We start from the raw sequence: 24,776 nt of genomic DNA, 5'->3' as shown, positions 1-24,776 counted from the left end.
GACTGTGAAGAAGGCTGAGCGCTGAAGAACTGATACTTTTGAACTGTGGTGTTGGGGAAGACTCTTGAGAGTCCCTTGGACTGCAAGGAGATCCAACCAGTCCATTCTGAAGGAGATCAACCCTGGGATTTCTTTAGAAGGAATGATGCTAAAGCTGCAGCTCTAGTACTTTGGCCACCTCATGCGAAGAGTTGACTCATTGGAAGAGACTCTGATGCTGGGAGGGATTGAGGGCAGGAGGAGAAGGGGACGACCAAGGATGAGATGGCTTGATGGCAACCCAGACTCGATGGACGTGAGTCTGAGTGAACTCCAGGAGATGCTGATGGACAGGGAGGCCTGGCGTGCTGCAATTCATGGGGTTGCAAAGAGTTAGACACGACTGAGCGACTGAACTGAACTGAAACACTCCTTTTATTATGAGAGGAGACACTAATAAGGAGAATAATAAAAAATAGATAACACAGTTATTATTATTAATAATATTAATTATATTGTATTATATATTAAATAATATATTTTATTATTTTGATATATTATTATATATAGTAACATAATATATTAATAATAATAATAGCTTTTTAATTTCAGAGAAAAGCTGATACACTCAAATAAATTACTTTTTCTTTTTCTCTTAATCATTTATCAAAAATTTTTAAGAAGTTACATGCCAGTGTGAAAGGAAAACAGAAAGCCATTAACTCATTCAATCATTTATTTATTAATGAATTCCACAATGTTTATAAGGTACTTATTATATGTCAGACTCTCTACTAGGTGCTGGGGATCAACAGATCTCTAAAACATAGCAGTTTGCTCTCAAGGAACTGCTAGTGTAAGAAATGTCAAAAAAACTGCAGTTAAGTCTAATGTTACATTGGTAACAAGAAATACTATTTATTTTGGTGGATTAGATGGATTTAAGGGAGAAGAAGATGGGGCTGAAAATAAGTAGAAATGACCTTGTAGAAAAGTAAAAGTAAATTGGGTAGAATTTCAAGAGAGAATTTTATGAACCAAGTATGGAGATTAAAAATCTTGGGAAAATGAATGAATTGTAGATATGTCAGTATGAATGTACTGGGTGAAATAGAAGGAAGGAGATGAGGCTAAAGATGAGTCAGGCTCTGCTGCTGTTGCTGCTGCTGCTAAGTCACTTCACTCATGTCTGACTCTTTGTGACCCCATGGACTGTGGCTCACCAGGCTCCTCTCTCTATGGGATTCTCCATGCTAGGATACTTGAGTGGGTTACCATTTCCTATTCCAGGGAATCTTCCTAACCCAGGGATTGAACCTGCATCTCCTGGGGCTCTTGCATTGCAGGCAGATTCTTTACTGCTAAGCCACCAAAGAAGCCTGAATCAGGGTCTATACTCTATGTAACCTTGAATTCTATCTTAAGAGTTTTAACTTTACATAATAAATAGACAAGAACATTACAAAATATATGAAGTAGGGAAGGAGCTAGAACAAAATGATAGAATACGAAATATTTTGATCTCTCAAGATAGGTGTATAGTCAGGTTCTGTTTAGGTTTTGCTGCAGTAACAAAGTACTCCCAAATCTCACTGTCTTCCCAAAAGAGATTTTATTTCTCACTAATTTACACATGAACTGTGGCTCTGCTTATGCCTCTTCACACCAAGATCCAGGCCAAAGGAGCAGTCTTTATCTGGGCTCGTAGTACTGGAAAAAACAATGGTAGAAAATGCAGTAGAGACATTCATGGCTTCCTGTTTCAATTTTATTGGTAAAAGCAAGTAACATGGCCAAGCCTGATGTCAATGGGACAAGAACATGTCCTCCTATTACAGGGAGAGAGAGCATTACTAATAATGCTAGGAAGTAATTAATTATAATTACTAATTAATAGCTAGGAAGATTCATATAACCTATGACAGCATGGGCATAATGTCTATTTATTTCTGTTTTTTTCTTCTTTTAACCCAGAAGACAATCTTGTATGTGTGTGTTTTAGTATGTGTTTTTATCATATATTATAGTGCTGGCATTGATCATATCCATGTCTTAAACACATTCTCTCCCTGTAACAATGATATCAATATGTATCTAGCACACTTGACATGCTCAGAAAATTAGAGCAAAACAACAGAATGGGAAAGACTAGAAATGTCTTCAAGAAAATTAGAGATACCAAGGGAATATTTCATGGAAAGATGGGCACAATAAAGGACAGAAGTCATATGGACCAGAATAGTATGGAACAGAAGCAGAAGATATTAAGAAGAGGTGGCAAGAATATACAGAAGACCATATAAAAAAGATCTTTATGACCCAGATCACCATGATGGTGTGATTACTCACCTAGAGCCAGAATTCTGGAATGTGAAGTCAAGTGGGCCTTAGGAAGCATCTCTACAAACAAAGCTAGTGGAGGTGATGAAATTTCAGTTGAGCTATTTCAAATCCTGAAAGATGATGCTGTGAAAGTGCTGCACTCAATATGCCAGCAAATTTGGAAAACTCAGCAGTGGCCACAGGACTGGAAAAGAACAGTTTTCATTCCAGTTGCAAGAAAGGCAATGCCAAAGAATGCTCAAACTACTGCATAATTGAATTCATCTCACATGCTAGCAAAGTAATGCTCAAAATTCTCCAAGCCAGGCTTTAACAGTATATGAACCATGAACTTCCAGATGTCCAAGCTGGATTTAGAAAAGGCAGAGGAACCAGATATCAAATTGCCAACATCTGATGGATCATCAAAAAAGTAAGAGTTGCAGAAAAACATCTGCTTCTGCTTTATTGACTACACCAAAGCCTTTGACTGTGGGATCACAACAAACTATGGAAAATTCTGAAAGAGATGGGAATACAGGCCACCTGACCTGCCTCCTGGGAAATCTGTATGCAGGTCAGGAAACAATAGCTAGAACTGGACATGGAAAAACAGACTTGTTCCAAATAGGGAAAGGAATATGTCAATGCTATATATTGTTACCCCACTTATTTAACTTATGTGCAGAGTACATCATGAGAAACATTGGGCTGGATGAAGCACAAGCTGGAATCAAGATTTCCGGGAGAAATATCAATAACCTCAGATATGCAGATGACACCACCCTTATGGCAGAAAGTGACAAGGAGCTAAAGAGCCTCTTGATGAAAGTGAAAGAGGAGAGTGAAAAGATTGGCTTAAAACTCAACATGAAGAAAACAGATCATGGCATCTGGTCCCATCACTTCATGGCAAATAGATGGGGAGACAATGAAAACAGTAGCAGACTTTATTTTGGGGGGCTCCAAACTCACTGCAAATGGTGATTGCAGCCATGAAATTAAAAGATGCTTGCTCCTTGGAAGAAAAGTTATGACCAACCTAGACAGCATATTAAAAAGCAGAACCATTTATTTGCCAACAAAAGTCTGGCCAGTGAAAGCTGTGGTTTTTCCAGTAGTCATGAAAGTTGGACTATAAAGAAAGCTGAGCCCCAAAGAATTGATGCTTTTGAATTGTACTGTTGGAGAAGACTCTTGAGAGTCCCTTGGACTGCAAGGAGATCCAACCAGTCAATCCTAAAAGAGATCAATCCTGAATATTCATTGGAAGGGCTGATGCTGAAGCTGAAACTCTAATATTTTGGCCACTGATGTGAAGAACTGACTTATTTTAAAAGACCCTGATTCTGGGAAAGATTGAAGGTGGGAGGAGAAGAGGGCAACAGAGGATAAAATGGTTGGATGTTATCACCAATTCAATGAATATGAGTTTGAGTAAGCTCTGGGTATTGGTGATGGACAGGGAAGCCTGGCATGCTGCTGTCCATGGGGTCACAAAGAGTCCGATATGACTGAGTGACTGAACTGAACTGAGCACACTTAATATACTCAGAAAGTTGACTGGTTGTTTGGTGTACTAGTGTTACAAGTAAGGAGAGAAGTAAGATAAAGCTAAAGTATCTTTGTTCTCATGATTACTCCCCAAAATATTTTGATCATAAACTCTAGTTTCCTTTACCAAAACAACTGAAAGCCACTAGGCAGGTAACTTGAGTCCTTATACAATGGCTATGAGATTGACTCTGTTGCTCAGAAACTATCCCCTTCGATCACTGGTCCAATTCACCCCTAAAGCTTCTGGTTGCACACAGTTCCCTTCCTCTTTCTCTTTTGTGGTCAATTCTAGCACACATTACTCAAGGAGTTGCAAACCAAAATGAAAGAGAATGATAACAGAACAGAGAAAATAAGTTATGTTCTGCTTGAGAGAACTCTGAGCCTGTGAATTTGGACATCTCAGAAGGCAAGTCAGAGGCTGATATTTGTTACTGCTGGACCCCGTGTTCATTTTGAAGAAGAGAAAAAGTGAGATGAGGATGCCAATCTTTCCTTTACTGCTCTGCTTCTCCCAAGACCTTAGATTTATGTGCCGTAATTTTAGAGAAATGGATTATTGTTTGAGCTTTGCAAATGCAAAGGACTAGGGGAAGGGACTTGATGGGGCAACTTCATAGTAGCTTTTACAGATGGGAGAGGTAACCCAGGAGAAACAGGACTGCATGTTACTTGAGGGCATTCATAGCTCTGTTTCATGGTCATGTCTGTTATTTTTGACCAAACATGGTTTCATATTTCATGTATTCAGCTCCCTTGGTGGTGGGTGATGGGCATCTTGAATATTAATTTTTTTTCAGGGCTTTTGCCTATCTGAAGATCTTACCGGAGGGAATTTTTTAAGTGCTTAAGAATTAGTAGATATATTCTTTATCTCGATTTCTTGAATGCCTTCTTGCCCCAGGTCTGTGTGAATCAATAAGGGAATGATAGTAAAGAAAACAGATGACTTCCACCTACGGTGCATATGTTCTACTATTTGTTAATTTAACTCACCCAATAATATGTGTTGTCTACTGTATATACGTATTGCTAGGCCTTGTGCTAGGTGAGAAAAAGTGAATGAAATTCCTGACCTTCAGGAGCTTATAACTTATTCATGGAAGAGAAATGTAATTCACAGAGTTAGTGTTCTCAACTGTAAAGTCCCTTTTCAGTCGTTTCACACATTTGATGAATGCTTATAAATCACAAAGAACTGTGACAAGGGGTGGCTACAAAGGATAGGGTCATATCCTTGTCACTTGTGAGACTTATAGTCCTAATTAAAATTAGCCAAAATATTTTGAAAGGCAGTATATGATGTGTTCCATCACGCAGGTAATATTTAGTAATAATAGTAGTAGTAACAATAGTAACTAACACTCATTCGCTCTTACCATTTGCTAAACATTCTTCTAAGAGTATTAAGTGCTTTAGCACCATTATTAATACAATAACATGAGGATAAAAGTTGTCTTCATTTTGTAGTTGGGATAACTGATGATATCTCAGATAACTGGTAGGTTAAGACCATATGGCTAGTGAGAAGTGGGTCTAGATTTTCAACTCCAATAATAAGGCTTCAGGACCTGAATCCTTGAGTGAACCAGAAATAAATAGGACTTGCATTTTATAGGAATCAATAAAGACTTTATTGGAATAAATAAAAACAGGTTGCTTATGGGAGCATAGAAATATGGGTGTTTTCAGACTGAGGTGACCAGAGATGCTTTCTGGAGAGGATGGGATTTGAAGCAGGCTTTTGAAAATGGGCACTGCCCCTGAATTGTGACATCAGACAAAATACTAAGATGATCTCTCGAGCATCTTCTCAAATGTCATTTAAAAAGTCCTTCATACCTATCCTCTTGAGTAGGAAGCTCTAATTAAATTTGCAGAATGTTTTGCAGGAACATCTGAGAGTGAAATATGAATAGTCCTACCTTCCAGAAGGTTTTCTGTGAGGAGCCTCAGAGTGTGAAGAGATTTCACTACAGAGAGAAGACACGATTCCAGGTTTGCCAAATTTAGAAATCACATGAACTGCTGGATGTAGAACAAGTTTTGATTCCTCTTTGGTCTTTTATTCTACTCTCTGTTAAATCAGTGTGAGCTGACCTTGTCTTCCCCTGGACCTCTTTCCCCTCCTTTTATTTTTCTTTCACCTTCTACCTTCTCTTCTTATTCTCTCTCTCCTCTTCTAAATGCATCGCGAACATGAAATCATATGTGAAAGAAAATAAGCTTTTTGCCACAATTAGTATGGAATGGGTCAAGATCTAATTTCTGGATCTCATTTCCCAAGATATGAACATGACATTAAAGTTAAAATAAACATACTGCTTCATAGAGCCCACAATATTTTGGTCAACCATTATCTCCATGCTGGATTTGGTTAGAATTTTATGTTCAGCTAAATAGGCCACAAGTTTCTGTCAACTAATACTTAATGTCATCAATTTCTTCAAAAGTTCCAGAGAATAGAAATAACCCTTGCATTTTGATGTGTTTGTGTGAATATACTGCATAGCATTTTCTCTAGGTTACACAGCACCATACTTGGTATTTATGTAAGCAGTATTGAGAATACACTCTGCCCCCCTCCAGAATTTTCATGTGCTCAACAGCATTGGCCTGCCTACTTCGGGAAAACTTGAGACAGGGACATATGATCTTTAGGTACAGATAAACTAGAAAGTTTTAAAACAATGTTTGGCTTCAAAGTAGCTCTATAATGGAACAACTTTGAATGCAATGAGATATTGATAGTAGGATTCAATTCCTAGACATTATTTTTTGACATTCAACTTTTCAGTTTCCCTCCTATCATGTGAAATGAAGAACACATATTCATAGAGCAGCTTTCTACTTTAAATTCTTTTAAAAGTAATTATGTGGTGTTCTAGGCTTCAAGGTGAAAAATAGGTAGACAAGAGTTTTTATGCAACTGTGTTTCAAATGTGATATACATGAGTAAGGATGCAATATGTATAAGTGGAAAAGTTTAATCAGAACCATGGACACAAAATTCTAACACTGATATAGATTTCTGTGGTTTTTATTCCAGGAAAGGGGAATTTAGTCCTCAAAATAGGATGTGCATTCCCCAAACCAATAATTAACTTGGAAAAAATAGTTGAGGCAGATTTTCTGAGTCACTGGGATATGGTCTTCGAGTCATCTTTTTAATTAGTTGGGGGCATCCATCAGCCCAATTTGCTAAGTTAAATGATATTGTGTAGTGCTGGGAGTTTGACAGGTTACTCTATTACTTTTCAGTGGACATTTTAACAAAACAAACTTTTGAAAAATAGCATTTTAAATGGTGGATGAAATGAAAAACCACTCAGAACGTCCACAGCCATACTTATTGGAGAAACAGGACAAATATCTATATTCTGAATCATTGCCTAGCACATACAATCACTCCAAAATGGATATGTATTATATCTGTCTATGGAGAAGCGAGATGACAGCTATGGAACGAGGGAAACCACAGGGTATCTTTCAATTTATCATCCAGCCTTCCCCTCAGCCCAATTACATGGTACTGTGATTTTATTTTTCCTTATGAACCCTCAAAGCAGTGGGACTACAGACAGGCAGGTACAGAGAATGGCAGTAGAAGACTGGTTTATCAAGGCATTTTCCCACATATATGACTCAAGGAATCTATCACTGGAGTTGATTCCAGAAGTCTGGTGACAATAGAGAGTAATTAATTGCTAAGGGTACAGGCTATAGAGTCAAACAGACCTCTAAGTCAAGTCCTCTTTTACTTTTTTACTGATATGAACTTGGACAAGTTTTCTTTTTCATGCTTGACTTTCTATAACTGTGCAATGGAGATAAATAATACAGCAGAGAATTTCCTTGAGGATTCACTTACGTAAGTACAGAGCTATTGTTAATATTACCATTTTCACTTTTGCTTTCTTTCAAACTGTCTCTTGAATATGACTGCTCTGAGAGCTCACAAATAAGTCTAAATTCCTTATTAAGAGTTGTTAATGGACAACCACATATTCTTTGATACGCTTTTGCCTAACCAAGAGAATATTTATGCTATAACAAGCACTTCTTACTATACTTGTAAACTACAAGGCAAATAAAGAGACTTGTGATTAAACTGAGAAAAAGAGAGTCATGTTGCTCTCTAAAAAGAGACCCAGCTCTTTGCTTGAGCTTTATAATCTAGGCCCCTGGGCTCAAGGCTTATTTCTGGTGACTGACTTGTATTGCACTTGGCTGATGTATCCTGCATAGCCATTGCCACATCAGAGGTCTCAACCACTCATCCTGCAGTAGAAGGAGAGGGAGACTAACCCAAGTTTACCTGTAGACTACATTCTCTAAGCAGCATTCCGCTCAGCAAAATCTTGACTATGGCAGAAATGTGGGTATTATGGATGAATGTCCTGCAGTTTAACAATGGCACCCCACTCCAGTACTCTGGCCTGGAAAATCCCATAGATGGAGGAGCCTGGTAGGCTGCAGTCCATGGGGTCACGAAGAGTCAGACACAACTGAGTGACTTCAATTTCACTTTTCACTTTCATGCATTGGAGAAGGAAATGGGAACCCACTCCAGTGTTCTTGCCTGGAGAATCCCAGGGACAGGGGAGCCTGGTGGGCTGCCATCTATGGGGTCACACAGAGTCGGACACAACTGAAGCAACTTAGCAGCAGTAGCAGCGGTAGCAGCAGCAGCACCCTTGGTCAGAAGGGGAGGAATGAGAAAGAGATAAATGGTCAGTGACATCTAGGCATTGGCCTGGAACTTTCAAGGCAAGGAATGAAGCCCAGATAGGACCTCTGAAAAATATACTGAGTTCTCTCATTGGAGCCTTATGGCTAGAATTTTCCTTCTCTTGTGATGGTTTGTATTCCAAGGGTAGGAAACTGAATTAAGAGGGGGACTAGAGAAATACTGTAATTGGACATAGGCAATTTGGAAACTTTACTCCTGAGTTGATCCTAAGGTAATATACTTGATGCAGGGATAGGATAGACATCTTGAAAATGTTTCTAGTGAGTTTCAGTAAACCAGGCTCATTCTTTCCATCTTTATTTTATCCCAGGAAACCCAAGAAAGTTGTGATTGCTGTGGGATGCATGTCCTTTGATAACAGAAATATAGAAAATATTTTACATATAAGGATATTCATTATTGAATTGTTTTTGGTTGTAAAAATTAAAAAAATTATTTAGCTAGTTTTTAAACAGTATAATGCATATATTAAAAGTTGTCTACAGATATTAAAAACTCAAGTTGTTGCATAATATTTAATAACATGAAGTATCTTCATGACTATGTTAAATAAAGTAGGCTGTCATGAAACAGCATGTCTACTGTGATTTATATTTGGAGAAGGGAGGATTTTATATGTGTACTCATGTGAAAAAAAAATCTAGCCAGGTATATTCTAAAGCATTAGCAGTGTTGATACTTGACTGACAGTCTTATTTTCTTCCTCCATTTTTTTCTGAATTTTGTATGTCTCCTCCAGTGGATACACTACATTTTCCTAATCAAAAATAAAAATGGGAAATAAAATCATCAACCTACCTTAGAAAAAGAATAGTAATTAATTTTTGTCTTGATATGAAGTTAAAATCATGGCATCCACAAGCTGTGAAATGCATCTCTTTGCATTTCTTCTCCATTCATGGCATTTAAGGTTGTCACCCTTGTGAATCTGTAGAGAATATTATTTCTGTGAAGAGGTGTTAATATCTTTTTAAAAGAAGATGCCAATATTCAAGGTCATCAAAAATTCTAATGATGATGGCTGCCATAATAATAATTGCACACATTTGCATAGCATTTGGAAGTTAATAAAGATTCTTCAGATTTTTCTATGAAAGACTAGTTCTGCTCAAGGAAAATTTTCTTATTAAGCATGAGGACAAAAGTTTAAATAAATGAGGCAATTTAACCATTTATTATAAAGTAGTAATTTAAAATAGAAGAGAATAAAGCATAACTTTTATCTCTCAAGGAGAAATAAAAAACTAAGTCTCAACCAAAGCTTCCTGTAAGTTGCTTGCAAGTGACAGATCTGAACTCTGCCCAGTGGAAATTACTCTGCTGCTGCTATATTACCAAGACTCCATACAGCTAATCTTGGATCTAGTACTCTCCATCCACCTATTTTTCCACTAAGAAAGGTGTAATACATTTTCTAAAACCATGAGAAAGTACAGTTAAATGCACAAAATAGCTCTTTCTAGCCTGCTTCCCCAACCCTACTGCTTTACAAATATTTTGCCAGCCACATTTTAGATGCAGGAGAGGCAGATTGTGGATGTAGCAAAAAGAAAATCAGCTACAGACAATTTGAGAGTCCACCTTTCTCCGAAAAGAGATATGGTTCTCTTGATTTAAGTATGTGCCATGCAAGATTATACCCTTATAGGTTTATTATATTCTATTTATTAAAAGGCATGCCTTCCTATTTCCTTTATTTATTACTTTTTATTCTCAGAATTTATTCTGTTTTGATTTTTATCTCTTGAATCAGCCTTAAGACATATACTGAGATCAATCAAGAGTGAGAAGAATGAACTTAAAAAAATTTTTAAAACGTTTGATTGACAGTCCCTTATTGAGCATAACTCTGATTGTCACAAAAAGTGCAAGAAAATTATTCCTATTCTTATAAGTAAATAAATAGTTTAACCTAAACTCAAATGAAAAAGAAGAATGAGAATTGAGTCAGTTTGGGGAATTTGCTACAGAAATTCCATTAATTGTTTGGAGTAAAACTATTGCTTGCTGTTCAGTTGCTCAGTTGTGTCTGACTCTTTGCGACCCCACAGACTGAAGCATGCCAGCTTTCTCTGTCTTCCACCATCTCCTGGAACTTGCTCAAACTCATGCCCATCAAGTCAGCGATGCCATCCAACCATCTCATCCCCTGCCGTCCCCTTCTCTTCCTGCCTTCAATCTTTCCCAGCATCGGGTCTTTTCTAATGAGTCAGCTCTTCATATCAGGTGGCCACAGTATTGGAGCTTCAGCTTCAGCATCAGTCCTTCTAATGAATATTCAGGACTTTAGCATGGACTGGTTGGATCTCCTTGTAGTCCAAGGGACTCTCAAGAGTCTTCTCCAACACCAGAGTTCAAAAGCATCAGTTCTTTGGTTCTCAGTCTTCTTTATGGTCCAACTCTCACATCCATACATAATTACTGGAAAAACCATAGCTTTGAATATATGGACCTTTGTTGGCAAAGTAATGTCTCTGATTTTTAATATGATATTGAGGTTTGTCATAGCTTTTCATCCAAGGAACAAGCATCTTTTAATTTTTAGCTTTAAGTGTCTTTTAAAATTATTGCTAGAAGGCCATGAACATTAGTTAAAAACATGAACTTTGAGTTCAGGAAGACCATGTTTAAAATTCTGTCACTTCCCTTTCTGAGGTTCAGTTTTCTTGTTTTCTCACCTGTGAAAATGGGATGAGCCTACCTATTTTCCAATATCGTTGCAAGGATTAAATACACTAATGTATGCAAAGTGTTTAGCATAATACCTGGTGCACTCAGTTCAGTCACTCAGTTGTGTCCATTCTTTGCGACCTTGTAGACTGCAGCATGCCAGGCTTCCCTGTCCAGCAACAACTCCCAGAGCTTACTCAAATTCATGTCCATCAAGTCGGTGATGCCTTCCAACCATCTCATCCTCTGTTGTCCCCTTTTCCTCTCGCCTCCATCTTTCCCAGCATCAGGGTCTTTTCCAATGAGTCAGTTCTTTGCATCAGGTGGCCACAGTATTAGAGCTTCAGCTTCAGCATCAGTTCTTCCAAAGAATATTCAGGACTGATCTCCTTTAGGATTGACTGGTTTGATCTCCTTGCAGTCCAAGGATCTCTCAAGAGTCTTCTCCAACACTACAGTTCAAAATATCAGCACTCAGCTTTTTTTATAGTCCAAATCACTCATCTGTACAATACTACTGGAAAAACCATAGCTTTGACTAGACGGACCGTTAGCAAAGATATATCTCTGCTTTTTAGTATGCTATTTAGGTTAGTCATAGTTTTTCTTCCAAGGAGCAAGTGTCTTTTAATTTCATGGCTGCAGTCCCCATCTGCAGTGAGTTTGGAGCCCCCCCAAAATACAGTCTCTCACTGTTTCCATTGTTTCCCCATCTATTTCCCATGAAGTGATGGGACCAGATGCCATGATCTTAGTTTTCTGAATGTTGAACTTTAAGCCATCTTTTTCACTCTCCTCTTTCACTTGCATCAAGAGGCTCTTTAGTTCCTCTTCGCTTTCTGCCATTAGGATGATGTCATCTGCACATCTGAGGTTCCCGATATTTCTCCCGGCAATCTTGATTCTAGCTTGTGCTTCAACCAGCTGAGCATTTCCCATGATGTATTCTGCATATAAGTTAAATACGAAGGGTGACAATATACAGCCTTGATATACTCCTTTCCCAATTTGGAACCAGTCTGTTGTTCCATGTCCAGTTCTAACTCTTGATTCTTGACCTACATACAGATTTCTCAGGAGGCAGGTCAGGTGGTTTTGTATTCCATCTCTTTAAGAATTTTCCATAGTTTGTTGTGACCCACACAGTCATAGGCTTTGGTGTAGTCAATAATGCAGAAGTAGATGTTTTTCTGGAACTCTTGCTTTTTCAGTGATCCAGTGGATGTTGGCAATTTGATCACTGGTTGCTCTGCCTTTTCTAAATCCAGCTTGAACTTCTGGAAGTTAATGGTTTACGTAGTGTTGAAGCTGGGCTCGGAGAGTTTTGAGCATTAGTTTGCTAGCATGTGAGATGAGTGCAATTGTGTGGTAGTTTTAACATTCTTTGCCATTGCCTTTCTTTGTGATTGGAATGAAAACTGACCTTTTCCAGTCCTGTGGCCACTGCTGAGTTTTCCAAATTTGCTGGCATATTCAGTGTAGCACTTTAACAGCATCATCTTTAGGATTTGAAACAGCTCAACTGGAATTACATCACCTCTACTGGCTTTGTTCGTAGTAATGCTTCCTAAAGCCCATTTGATTTTGCATTCCAGGATGTCTAACTCTAGGTGAGTGATCTCACCATCGTGGTTTTCTGGGTCATGTATATCTGGGTCATTTTTTGTATAGCTCTTCTGTGTATTCCTACTACCTCTTCTTCATATCTTCTGCTTCTGTTAGGTACATACATTTCTGTCCTTTATTGTGCCCATCTTTGCATGAAATTGTTCCCTTGGTATCTCTAATTTTCTTGAAGAGAGCTCTAGTCTTTCCTGTCCTATTGTTTTCCTCTATTTCTTTCCATTGATCACTGAGCAAGACTGTCTTATCTCTCCTTGATATTCTCTGGGACTTTGCATTCAGTAGGTTATATCTTTCCTTTTCTCCTTTGCCTTTCACTTCTCTTTTAATAGCTATTTGTAAGGCCTCCTCAGACAACCGTTTTGCCTTTTTGCACTTCTTTTTCTTGGGGATGGTCTCGATCACTACCTCCTGTACAATGTCATGAACCTCCATCCATAGTTCTTCAGGCACTCTGTCTATCAGATCTAATCACTTGAATGTATTTCTCACTTCTACTGTATAATCATAAGGAATTTGATTTAAGTCATACCTGAATGGTCTAGGGGCTTTTCCTTCTTTCTTCAATTTCAGTCTGAATTTAGCAATAAGGAGCCACAGTCAGCTCCCGGTCGTTTTTGCTGACTGTATTGAGCTTCTTCATCTTTGGCTGCAAAGAATATAATCAATCTTATTTTGGTATTGACCATCTGGTGATGGCCATATGTAGAGTCTCCTCTTTTATTGTTGGGAGAGGGTATTTGCTATGACCAGTGCGTTCTCTTGGCAAAACTCTGTTATCTTTGCCCTGCTTCATTTTGTACTCCATGGCCAAATTTGCCTGTTACTCCAGGTATCTCTTGACTTCCTACTTCTGCATTTCAGTCCTCTATAATAAAAAGGACATCTTTTTTAGGTGTTAGTTCTAGAAGGTCTTGTAGGTCTTCATAGAATCATTCAATGTCAGCTTCTTTAGCATTACTGGTTGGGGCATAGACTTGGATTATTATGATATTGAATGGTTTGCCTTGCAAATGAACAGAGATCATTCTGTTGTTTTTGAGACTGCATCCAAGTACTGCATTTCAGATTCTTGTTGACCATGAGTGCTACTCCATTTTTTCTAAGGGACTCACCCACAGTAGTAGATATAATGGTCATCTAAGTTAAATTCACCCATTGCAGTCCATTTTAGTTCAATCATTCCTAAAATGTCAATGTTGACTCTTGCTATCTCCTATTTGACCACTTTCAACTTACCTTGATTCATGGACCTAACATTCCAGGTTCCTATGCAATATTAGTCTTCATAGCATCAGACTTTACCCCATTACAAGTCGCATACCCAACTGGATGCTGTTTTTGTTTGGCTCCATCTCTTCATTATTTCTGGAGTTATTTTTCCACTGTTCTCCAGTAGCATATTGGGCACTACCTGGGGAGTTCATCTTTCAGTGTCATCTCTTATCACCTTTTCATACTGTTCATGGGGTTCTCAAGGTAAGAATGCTGAAGTGGTTTGCCATTTCCTTATCCAGTGGACCACAGTTCGTTAGAACTCTCCAACATGATCCATCCATCTTGGGTGGCCCTACATGGTATGGCTCATAGTTTCATTGAATTAGACAAGGCTGCAGTCCATGTGATTAGTTTGATAGTTTTCTGTGATTGTGGTTTTCATTCTGTCTGCCCTCTGATGGATAATGATAAGAGGCTTATGGAAGCTTCCTGATGGGAGAGAGTGACTGAGGGGGAAACTGTGTCTTGTTCTGATTGGTGGGGCCATGCTTAGTGAATCTTTAATCCAATTTTCTGTTGATGGTCAGGGCTATGTTCCCTCCCTGTTATTTGCCTTGAGGCCAGACTGTGGTGGAGGTAATGAAGATAATGGTGACCCCCTTCAAAAGGTCCAGTGCACATACCGCTGCATGCCATGCCCCTGACCCTGCAGCAGGCCACCGCCGACCCACACCTCCGCCAGAGACTCCGGGACACTCACGGGCAAGTCTGGTCAGTCTCTTGTGGGGTCACTGCTCCTTTCTCCTGGTCCTGGTGTGCACAAGGTTCTGTTTGTACACTCCAAGGGTCTGTTTCCCCAGTCCTGTGTAAGTTCTGGCTGTTCTATGGTGGGGTTAATGATGACCTCCTCTAAGAGGGCTTATGCCATACCCAGGTCTGCTGCACCCAGAGCCCCTGCCCTTGTGGCAGGCCACTGCTAACCCATACCCCTGCAGGACATACTCAAACACTCAAAGTCTGGTCTGGCTCAGACCTGATGCTCTGGCCATGTCTGGTGCATTATTAATGTCCAATAAATAGGAAATATGCAGGATTATCATGTAGTATCATATAGTATATCTACAGTGATGTCAAATATATACTTTGCAACAATTCATCTGAACTGATTAGAGGCAATAAAAGAGACCCATGAAAGAATCTTAGTCACATGTGAAAGTGAACTAATATGTCAAAAATAGTCACATGTCAAAGAGAAAAATGATAATTTCCCCAAATCTCTATATACAGAGAAGTTTCCAAATGGACAATGAGCCAAAAAGAATAATGAGCCAAAAAGAATAATGTCTAATGACAGGCTTATTAAGAATTAGAAATGTATGCTAAAAGAAAAGTTAACAAAATATATAGCATAAATTCACTAAAATAAATTTCAAAGCTTCTTGTTTGGGTTCAATTCCCATTTATACTGATAAGCACTTGATTTTTAAGGCGGAAATGGCCACCCACTCCAGTATTCTTGCCTGGAGAACCCCATGGGTGGAGGAGCCTGATAGGCTACAGACCATGGGGTTGCAAAGAGTCGGATACAACTGAGTGACTTCACTTTCACTTCAAACCTATTTTTAAAATAAATAAATAAATAAATAAATATATATATATATATATATTTCAAATGTTGTCTTTGTTTTCAGAACTAATTTTGAACTTATGTTTTTACTACGGTTTGGCATTTTGGTTTTTATTGCCCACAAAATTCTGTTATTTGCCTGGGGCTAATATTATCCCTTATGTATCTTTTATGTTTACCTAAATACTTAGTAGAATATTTGACACATAAGATCTTCAGTACCCATATGATACACACATATACATAAAATGATGCCATTATTAACTGTCATTTGCTGCTGCTGCTGCTAAGTCGCTTCACTCATGTCTGACTCTGTGTGACCCCACAGATGGCAGCCCACCAGGCTCCCCTGTCCCTGGGATTCTCCAGGCAAAAATACTGGAGTGGGTTGCCATTTTCTTCTCCAATGCATGAAAGTGAAAAGTGAAAGTTAAGTCGCTCAGTCGTGTCTGACTCTCTGTGACCCCATGGACTGCAGCCTACCAGGCTCCTCCGCCCATGGGATTTTCCAGGCAAGAGTACTGGAGTGGGGTGCCATCTCCTTCTCCGTAACTGCCCTTTATATGTGCATATATGCATGCTCATTCATGGCTACTCTTTGTGAACCCATGGATTGTAACCCGCTAGGATCCTCTGTCCCTGGAAGTCTCCAGGTAAGGATACTGGAATGGGTAGCCATTCCCTTCTTCAGGAGATCTTCCCTACCCAGGGATTGAATTCGGGTCTCTTGCATTGAAGGCAGATTGTTTACCACCTGAGCCGCTAGGGAAGCCCCACTGGGAACTGCCTAACTTCGTTTTAGCATGCACTTACTACTTGCTGAGCGCTAGGAAAAGAAATTCATGTTCATTATCGTATTTAATTTTCTGAGCAATACTGAAAAGTTAGTGTTGATATTCATATTTTAGAGAGGAGAAAATAACAGAGGCTTAGAGGGATTAAGGCTTCCCTGGTGGCTCAGATGGTAAAGAATGTGCCTTCAATTCTGAAGGCCTGTGTTTTATCCCTGGGGCAAGAAGATCCTCTGGAGAAGGGAATGGCCACCCACTCCAATATTCTTGCCTGGAGAGTTCCATGGACAGAGGAGCCTGGCAGGCTACAGTCCATGGGGTCACAAAAGAGTCAGAAGTATATAAACAACATTATATATGGGAAGGTTGTTAAAGAGAGTAAATCCTAACAGTTCTCATCAGAAGAATAACTTTTTCTTTTTTTTTTTTATTATGTCTGTATGAGATGATGGGTGTTAGCTGAGCCTATTGTGATAATCATTTTACAATGCATGGAAATCAAACCATAAAGAAAGTTATATAATGATGTTTGTTGATTATTTCTCATTAAAACTGGAGAAAAAAGGAAAACCTATTTGAAGTATTTACCACCATGAAGCTGGCTTCTTTGGTAGAGGGATATTAAGAACTTCCACAATTACTTAGATATTATCCTTTAGTTCCCAAATCATTTTGATTCCTCAAAGGATTACATCAGAATAGTCTGCATATTTTATATTATATATAGTATAGGCATGGACTGACACAGCTTAAGATCTGGCATAAAGGAGGCACTTGACACTCCAATACCCTTGCCTGGAGAATTCCATGGGCAGAGGAGCCTGGTGGGCGACAGTCCGCAGGGTTGCAAAGAGTCAGATATGCCTGAGCAGCTGAGCACATAGCACTTACAGGCGCTTAACGAACTGCAAGTGAATTAAATTGAATTACATATCACATTGCTTTTGGTTGTTTGGTTATCTATTCAAAATTATTTTTATTTCAATAAAGTTGAAAACAGAACACAGAAACACACACATGTAAAATGACACAATCTGAGTCAATAGTGGAAAAGAAGAATTGGTAAGTGAGATAAATAGCTTAAAAAGATGGGGATACAATTTGAAGCCAGCTGTGAGTTCCTTAAACATTCTTGCATCTAAGTGCTTAACAGTCAAAGGTAAGACAGAAATATAATCAGCTACATAAATCATAGTGGAAAATCACCAGTTTAGGAGAAGCACAAACAGATCTGGTTCTAAGTTGTTGTTGTTGTTTTTTAAATGTGTATAAACTTAAGTTATAGTTAGCAATAGCTTCAGAGTAAATAAAACAATACATTTTTAGATGGTGTTTCTGATACCATCTTCACTAGGAGCTAAATTCATTGTGACCAATGCAAAATAATAAAAGAAACATCATGGGCAAAAGGCAAATATGAAGGATGCAAGGCCCTACACAAACCATTGCTAATTATGTACAGATTTTATTTTCCTGTGGAATTTAGTTACTTAGTATTGTGAACTATGTCATGCCTATTTTTAACTGCCAGAGGATTCAGGGAACATCATCATGTTAGGTATTAAAAAACCTGCAAACAAAGGATGAAAGGAAAACAGTTAAATAAATCCCTTAAAAAATCCTCTGCAGCATTTCTTCTCGTATTGTTTATTTCAGACAATAGTTAGAACTTGGAACCTGCAGGCAGTTTGCCTTTGCATTTTATAGGTCCTTAAAATTTTCTGTAAAGATAAGTCCTCTTGAATGCTTCCATGGATGTCATTTCCATCTTTTAACAAATTCTCTTTGAAAGAAGCAATGGGTGCATCTCTGGCTATAAGAAGGATGCTCTCATTTAACTCCCTCATCAAGAGGCATGCAAGATAATATGGTGTAAAGGCCTTGACCTTTGAGATCAACGCACCATAACATGCTGGATAGTAGCTTTATGAATTTGAACATGCTTTTAACCTCTCTGAGCTTTAGTTCCCTCAGCTATAATGTTACGTTGATGATACCAGTTGTGATAGACAGGGTTTATTCATTGTTAGCAACAAATAGTGATTGGTAAACTTAATATAAACTCCATGAGTGTGGAATTTATTGGAAGGATGTTGCAGAAATTTGCAGAATATATGGGAAGACAGTAAAATGAGATTATAGGTGGGTTTGCAGGGGCTACCAAGGGATTCAAGAGGCAGAAACACTCTGTAATCTCCTCAGAAACTACTACTGTAATGAATGCCCTCCACTGCTTTTCCTTGAATTACTCTGGTCAAGTTTCAAGATTCCTGGAAAGAGAGTCTATTGGCCTAACATGATGGTTTGACTAGGAGAGCACAGGACATTTTGACTTATAGACTTAGAAAGATTACATACAGAAGATGATAAGTAATTCCCCAAAGGATGTCAGCCCCAAGAAGGGGAAATAAGTGCTCAGTTCAGTTCAGTTCAGTCCCTCAGTCATGTCTGACTCTGCGATACCATGGACTACAGCATGCCAGGCTTCCCTGTCCATCATGAATTCCCAGAGCTTACTCAAACTCATGTCCATCGAGTCAGGGATGTTATCCAACCATCTCATCTTCTGTCGTCCCCTTCTTCTCCTGCTTTCAATCTTTCCCAGCACCAGGGTCTTTTCAAATGGGTCAGTTCTTCGCACCAGGTGACCAAAGTATTGGAGGTTCAGCTTCAGCATCAGTCCTTCCAATGAGTACTCAGGACTGATTTCCTTTAGGATTGACTGGTTGGATTTCTTTACAGTCCAAGTCACTGTCAAAAGTCTTCTCCAACACCGCAGTTCAAAAGCATCTATTATTTGTTGCTCAGCAGTCTTTATAGTCCAACTCTCATGACTACTGTAAAAACCATGGCTTTGACTAGATGGACTTTTGTTGGCAAAGTAATGTCTCTGCTTTTTAGTATGCTATCCAGATTGCTCATAGCTTTTCTTCCAAGGAGCAAAGAGTTTTTTTTTTTTAATTTCATGGCTGCTTTCACCATCTGCAGTGATTTTGGAGCCCCCAAAAAATAAACTCTCTCACTGTTTTCAGTGAGAATTCCAGTTGAACTATTTCAAATCCTAAAAGATGATGCTATGAAAGTGCTGCACTCAATATGTCAGCAAATTTGGAAAACTCGGCAGTGGCCACAGGACTGGAAAAGTTCAGTTTTCATTCCAGTCCAAAGAAAGGCATTGCCAAAGAATGCTCAAACTACCGCACAATTGCACTCATTTCACACGCTAGCAAAGTAATGCTCAAAATTCTCCAAACCAGACTTCAATAGTACATGAGCCATGTACTTCCAGATGTTCAAGCTGGATTTAGAAAAGGCAGAAGAACCAAAGATCAAATTGCCAACATCTGTTGGATCATCGAAAAAGCAAGAGAGTTCCAGAAAAACATCTACTTCTGCTTTATCGACAACGCCAAAGCCTTTGACTGTGTGGATCACAATAACTGTGGGAAATTCTTCAAGAGATGGGAATGTCAGGCCACCTGACCTGCCTTCTGAGAAATCTGTATTCAGGTCAAGAAACAACAATTAGAACTGGACGTGGAACAACAGACTGGTTCCAAATAGGGAAAGGAGTACATCAAGGCTGTATATTGTCACCCTGCTTGCTTAAATGATATAGAAAATAAATCATGCAAAATACCAGGCTGGATGAGGCACAAGCTGGAATGGAGATTGCCGAGAGAAATATCAGTAACCTCAGATATGCAGATGACACCACCCTCATGGCAGAAAGTGGAGAAGAGCTAAAGAGCCTCTTGAGGAAAGTGAAAGAGAAGAGTGAAAAAGTTGGCTTAAAACTCAACATTCAGAAAACTAAAAGAAAAAGTGCTAGTCACTCAAAAAATGAATAAAAGAAAAAACATTTCTACGACATCTTCCATGATGCTGTCTTGTGGAGATTAAATGCCTGGCACACAGCTATCCTGGAGTGAAAGCTCCATGAGGCAAGACACTTTGCTTTATTCATTGCTGCATCTGAAATGCCTTGAATGATAGCTTGCAAAAGTAGGTGCTCAATTAATATTTACTGAGTATGAATTCAGGGCATTTTTCTTTCCCTCTTTATTTCTGTCATCCTGACTCCCTTTTGACTAAGCTTGTCAGGAGACGACAATCTCTGGTAAGATGTCTTTTGGATAAATGACATTTCATAGCGTATGCTACCTGTACTGCATGGTTATCATATGATTGTTAGATTTTCATTCATTCGCTGAGGCCAAAAAGAAAGCATCGGCAGGGCATTAGAGGATGGCATTTCCCTCAGCACTTTTAGAAGCGAAAGCTTATCCCCTTTGCAATCTGAACATCCGGTCTGTGAAACAGAACTCTTTGGCTCTCTGTGTTTGCTCACCTTTTCCCATTTTCCTCAAGATATTTTCATGACTCCATGATCACACCTTATTTATTTTCCTGATCAAAGTTTCGGGGTGGAACCAAGAGTCACAAAAGATGCAGGGCTTTAAAACTGGAGCTAAAAGTACAGCACCTAGAAGCTGTCTTTTAAAGAAGACACACCATTTATATCACTTTGTCCTGATAAACGTTGTGACAAGTTGTCAGTCTCTTCACAGTGCTGAGCAGGCAAGAAGTAAGTCTTTTAAAAAGAAGTGCAGGTTACTTTAATATATCCAAATGAGCATTGGAAACACTGAAACATATTGTCCAAATGGCTTGTGATGAATGATGCTACCCTTATGCACAGCCAAAAGCATACACACAATTCTTTGTGTGTTGAGGGGTTCAGGAGGAAATGAATGAGAAGTATAAGGAATATAGGTTTTTGAATCTTGCTTCTGTTTTTACAAGTTGTATGACCGAGTAAATAACTGTCTTTTCTGAACCTCAGTTTCCTTTCCCTAAAAATGGACATACAACTGCCTGGGTGGTTATTATAGAGATCGATGTATTAGTGATAAAAATTAATCTAGAAAAAGTGAAGCACATGAAAGGTAGTCAGTAATATTACACCTTCAACCCTGTGGCATAAAGAGCTCCAGGGTACTCTGAGAGACCTTTCTACAAATGAAGAAATTTCTACTAATATTCAGAATGCTTCCGATTGAACCCTGTCTTCATTATGAAGTAGCTGTGTGAACTTAGATAAGTTTTTTTTTAAAACTTAGGCTGCAGTCCATGGGGTTGCTAAGAGTCAAACACGACTGAGCGACTTCACTTTCACTTTCATGCATTGGAGAAGGAAATGGCAACCCACTCCAGTGTTCTTGCCTGGAGAATCCCAGGGACGGGGGAGCCTGGTGGGCTGCCAAGTCTATGGGGTTGCACAGAGTCGGACATGACTGAAGCCACTTAGCAGTAGCAGCAGCAACCTCGTATATGCTGTCTGTCCATAACGACAGAGTATTTATGAGGACCCCCTAAAACATGTGAAGCTATGAGTGGTGAGTTCTTGGTGCTGACAGCATTCGGTTAGAGTAAGCTACATCTTCCATTATTCAGTACCTGTTGTGTGCTAGGCCCAGTGTTACACTGTTAATATACATTTGTGCCTGTAATCTTGCAAGGCTGGTACATTTTGCATTAGAGGAAACTGAGGTTTGAACAATGTAGGAATATTTCCCATGTTAGTTTTCTAGGGCTGTTGAAACAAAGTATCATAAACCAGGTGGTTTAAAACAACAGAAACTTACTTTCTCAACCTTATTCAAAAGCTGGAAATAAAAAATTAAGATGTTGATATGGTCATGCTCCCTCTGAAACCTGTAGGAGAGATTTGTTCTTTTCCTCTTCCTGGCATCTGGTGGCATCAATCTTTGAAATTCCTTGGTTTGCAGATGTATCACTAAAATGTCTGTCTCTGTCATCACATTAAATTATCTGTTTCTATGTCTCTGCTTTCCCTTCTTTTAAGGACATCAGTCATGTTAGATTAAAATCCACTCTAATGATCTCATCATAACTTGATTATATCTACAAAGATCCTATTTCCAAATGAGGTTACATTCACTGGTGCCCAAGTTTAGAACTTCAACAAATCATTTTGGGAACACAATTTGCTCTATAACATCACACAAAACCAACTATCTAGAAAGTTTTACAGATTTGATCCCAGGAATTCTGTTTCTAAAACTTGAATTCTTAAGCACTAAGACTTACTAGAAATGCATCTATTTAGATGTTAGCTGAGCTAGAATTGGTACCTGAGCTGCCTGAGTCCCAGGTCACTGATTTTCATTCTTTGCCTGACTGCCTTTGAGAAAAATAATATTCTGAAGTAGAAGTAGCAGGGTTTTTTTTTTCTCCATTTTAATAGATAATGATTTTCTGTTGTGTTTGAGATCCTGATTTTTAAAGAAAGTAGGGTGAATAATCGGTGATTTTAGTGGATAGTGAGTAAGGATACAACCCTTGTCAACTCTCGGTCTATGTTTTTGGGTGGAGCTAATCTTCCCCGATCCTGTTTTGAAGGTGGGCATGTGGCATAGGCTCGGTCAGTGACAATGTCCTATCTCACTGGCTTCACTGATAAGATTGAGTGATGGGCAAGCAAAACCAACCAGGTCAATGGGACACAGAACCAAAAGTCAGGTCCAAAAATGTTGAAAAGAAAATATTAAAACATTTTTTTCACTCATCCCAAGTGGAGTTGATAAACTATGAAGAGGCAGAAGATTGAAGGTGGGAGGAGAAGGGGATGACAGAGGATGAGATGGTTGGATGGCATCATTGACTCAATGGACCTGAGTTTGAGTAGACTCCAGGAGTTGGTGATTTACAGGGAGGCCTGGGGTGCTGCATGCAGTCCATGGGGTCACAGAGTCGGACACGACTGAGCGACTGAACTGAACTGAAAGAGGCAAAGCTGACCAACTTCCTACTGCAGAATAAATAATCTTCTGGGGTTAAAGTTGACAGAGAAGAAGGGAATGTTGAAAATGAAGAGCACTTAGATTCTGATGTTACTGATGTTCACCTATTCCTGAACTTTCAGTTCTGAGAAACCACCATTTAAATTTTTTGCCTAAGCCAGATTACTCTTTTGTCATTCACAGGCAAAATAATACAGTGGTTTCCTGGAATTTGAGACTTGAATATCGTTTAGAACATGTACCTTCCTTGAGACTGATTCCCTATATAATGGATAAAGAAGTACACTATTATTAGAAATCAAGTTTTTATTACTGGAATCAAGATTACCAGGTATATATCAATAACCTCAGATATGCAGATGACACCACTCTTATGGCAGAAAGCAAAGAAGAACTAAAGAGCCTTTTGATGAAAGTAAAAGAAGAGAGTAAAAAAGCTGGTTTAAAACTCAACATTCAGAAAACTAAGATCATGGCATCCAGTCCCATCACTTCATGGCAAATAGATGGGGAAACAGCAGAAACAGTGACAGACTTTATTTTGGGGCTCCAAAATCACTGCAGATGGTGACTGCAGCCATGAAATTAAAAGATGCTTGCTCCTTGGAAGAAAAGTTATGACCAACCTAGACAGCATACTAAAAAGCAGAAATGCAACTTTGCAACAAAGGTCCATGTAGTCAAAGCTATGGTTTTTCCAGTGGTCATGTATGGATGTGAAAGTTGGACGATAAAGAAAGCTGAGTGCTGAAGAATTGATGCTTTTGAACTGTGGTGTTGGAGAAAACTCTTGAGAGACCCCTGGACTGCAAGGAGATCCAACCCATTCATCCTAAAGGAAATCAGTCCAGAATATTCATTGGAAGGACTGATGTTGAAGCTGAAACTCCGATACTTTGGCCATCTGACGCAAAGAACTGACTTATTTGAAAAGACCTTGATGCTGGGAAAGATTGAAAGCAGGAGGAGAAGGGCACAGCAGAGGATGAGATGGTTAGATGGCATCACCAACTCGACAGACATGAATTTGAGCAAGCTCCAGATGTTGGTGATGGACAGGGAAGCCTGATGTGCTGCAGTCCATGGGGTCGCAGAGTCAGACATGACTAAGTGACTGAACTGAACCGATTACTAGAAAAATGTCTGATCTTGATACAATAGAAGAAAAAGACAATGCCATTATCAGACGTAACTTGAACATCCTTTAAGTTATACATATCCTGGGGATAAAATTCAATCACATTCACAATTTTTGTCATTGTTTCTAAAAATTTATTTTTTTAATTGGAGTAAAATTGCTTTGAAATATTATGTTGATTTCTGCTGTACAACACAAATCAGCCAAAATTATACATGTATCATCTCCCTTTTGAGCCTTCCTCCTGTCTCCGCCCCCTACACCTCTAGGT

The 24,776-nt window shown here is 38.9% G+C and overlaps 1 long non-coding RNA gene across 1 annotated transcript in view; it reads left to right on the top strand.

Annotated features, from left to right (window-relative positions):
- Positions 1 to 860: 860 nt before the first annotated feature.
- The window catches only part of LOC132657896 (uncharacterized), a 39,662-nt gene continuing 15,746 nt past the window's right edge, over positions 861 to 24,776 (top strand). The window contains exon 1 of the long non-coding RNA XR_009596686.1: positions 861 to 5,856. This is a non-coding gene — a long non-coding RNA (uncharacterized LOC132657896). The remainder of the gene's footprint in view (positions 5,857 to 24,776) is intronic.

The sequence above is a fragment of the Ovis aries genome, chromosome 15, assembly GCF_016772045.2.
Source record: "Ovis aries strain OAR_USU_Benz2616 breed Rambouillet chromosome 15, ARS-UI_Ramb_v3.0, whole genome shotgun sequence".
NCBI classification, from domain to species: Eukaryota; Metazoa; Chordata; class Mammalia; order Artiodactyla; family Bovidae; genus Ovis; species Ovis aries.
The sequence above is the reverse complement of the archived record's forward strand: the minus strand, read 5'-3'. Positions and strand labels throughout refer to the sequence as shown.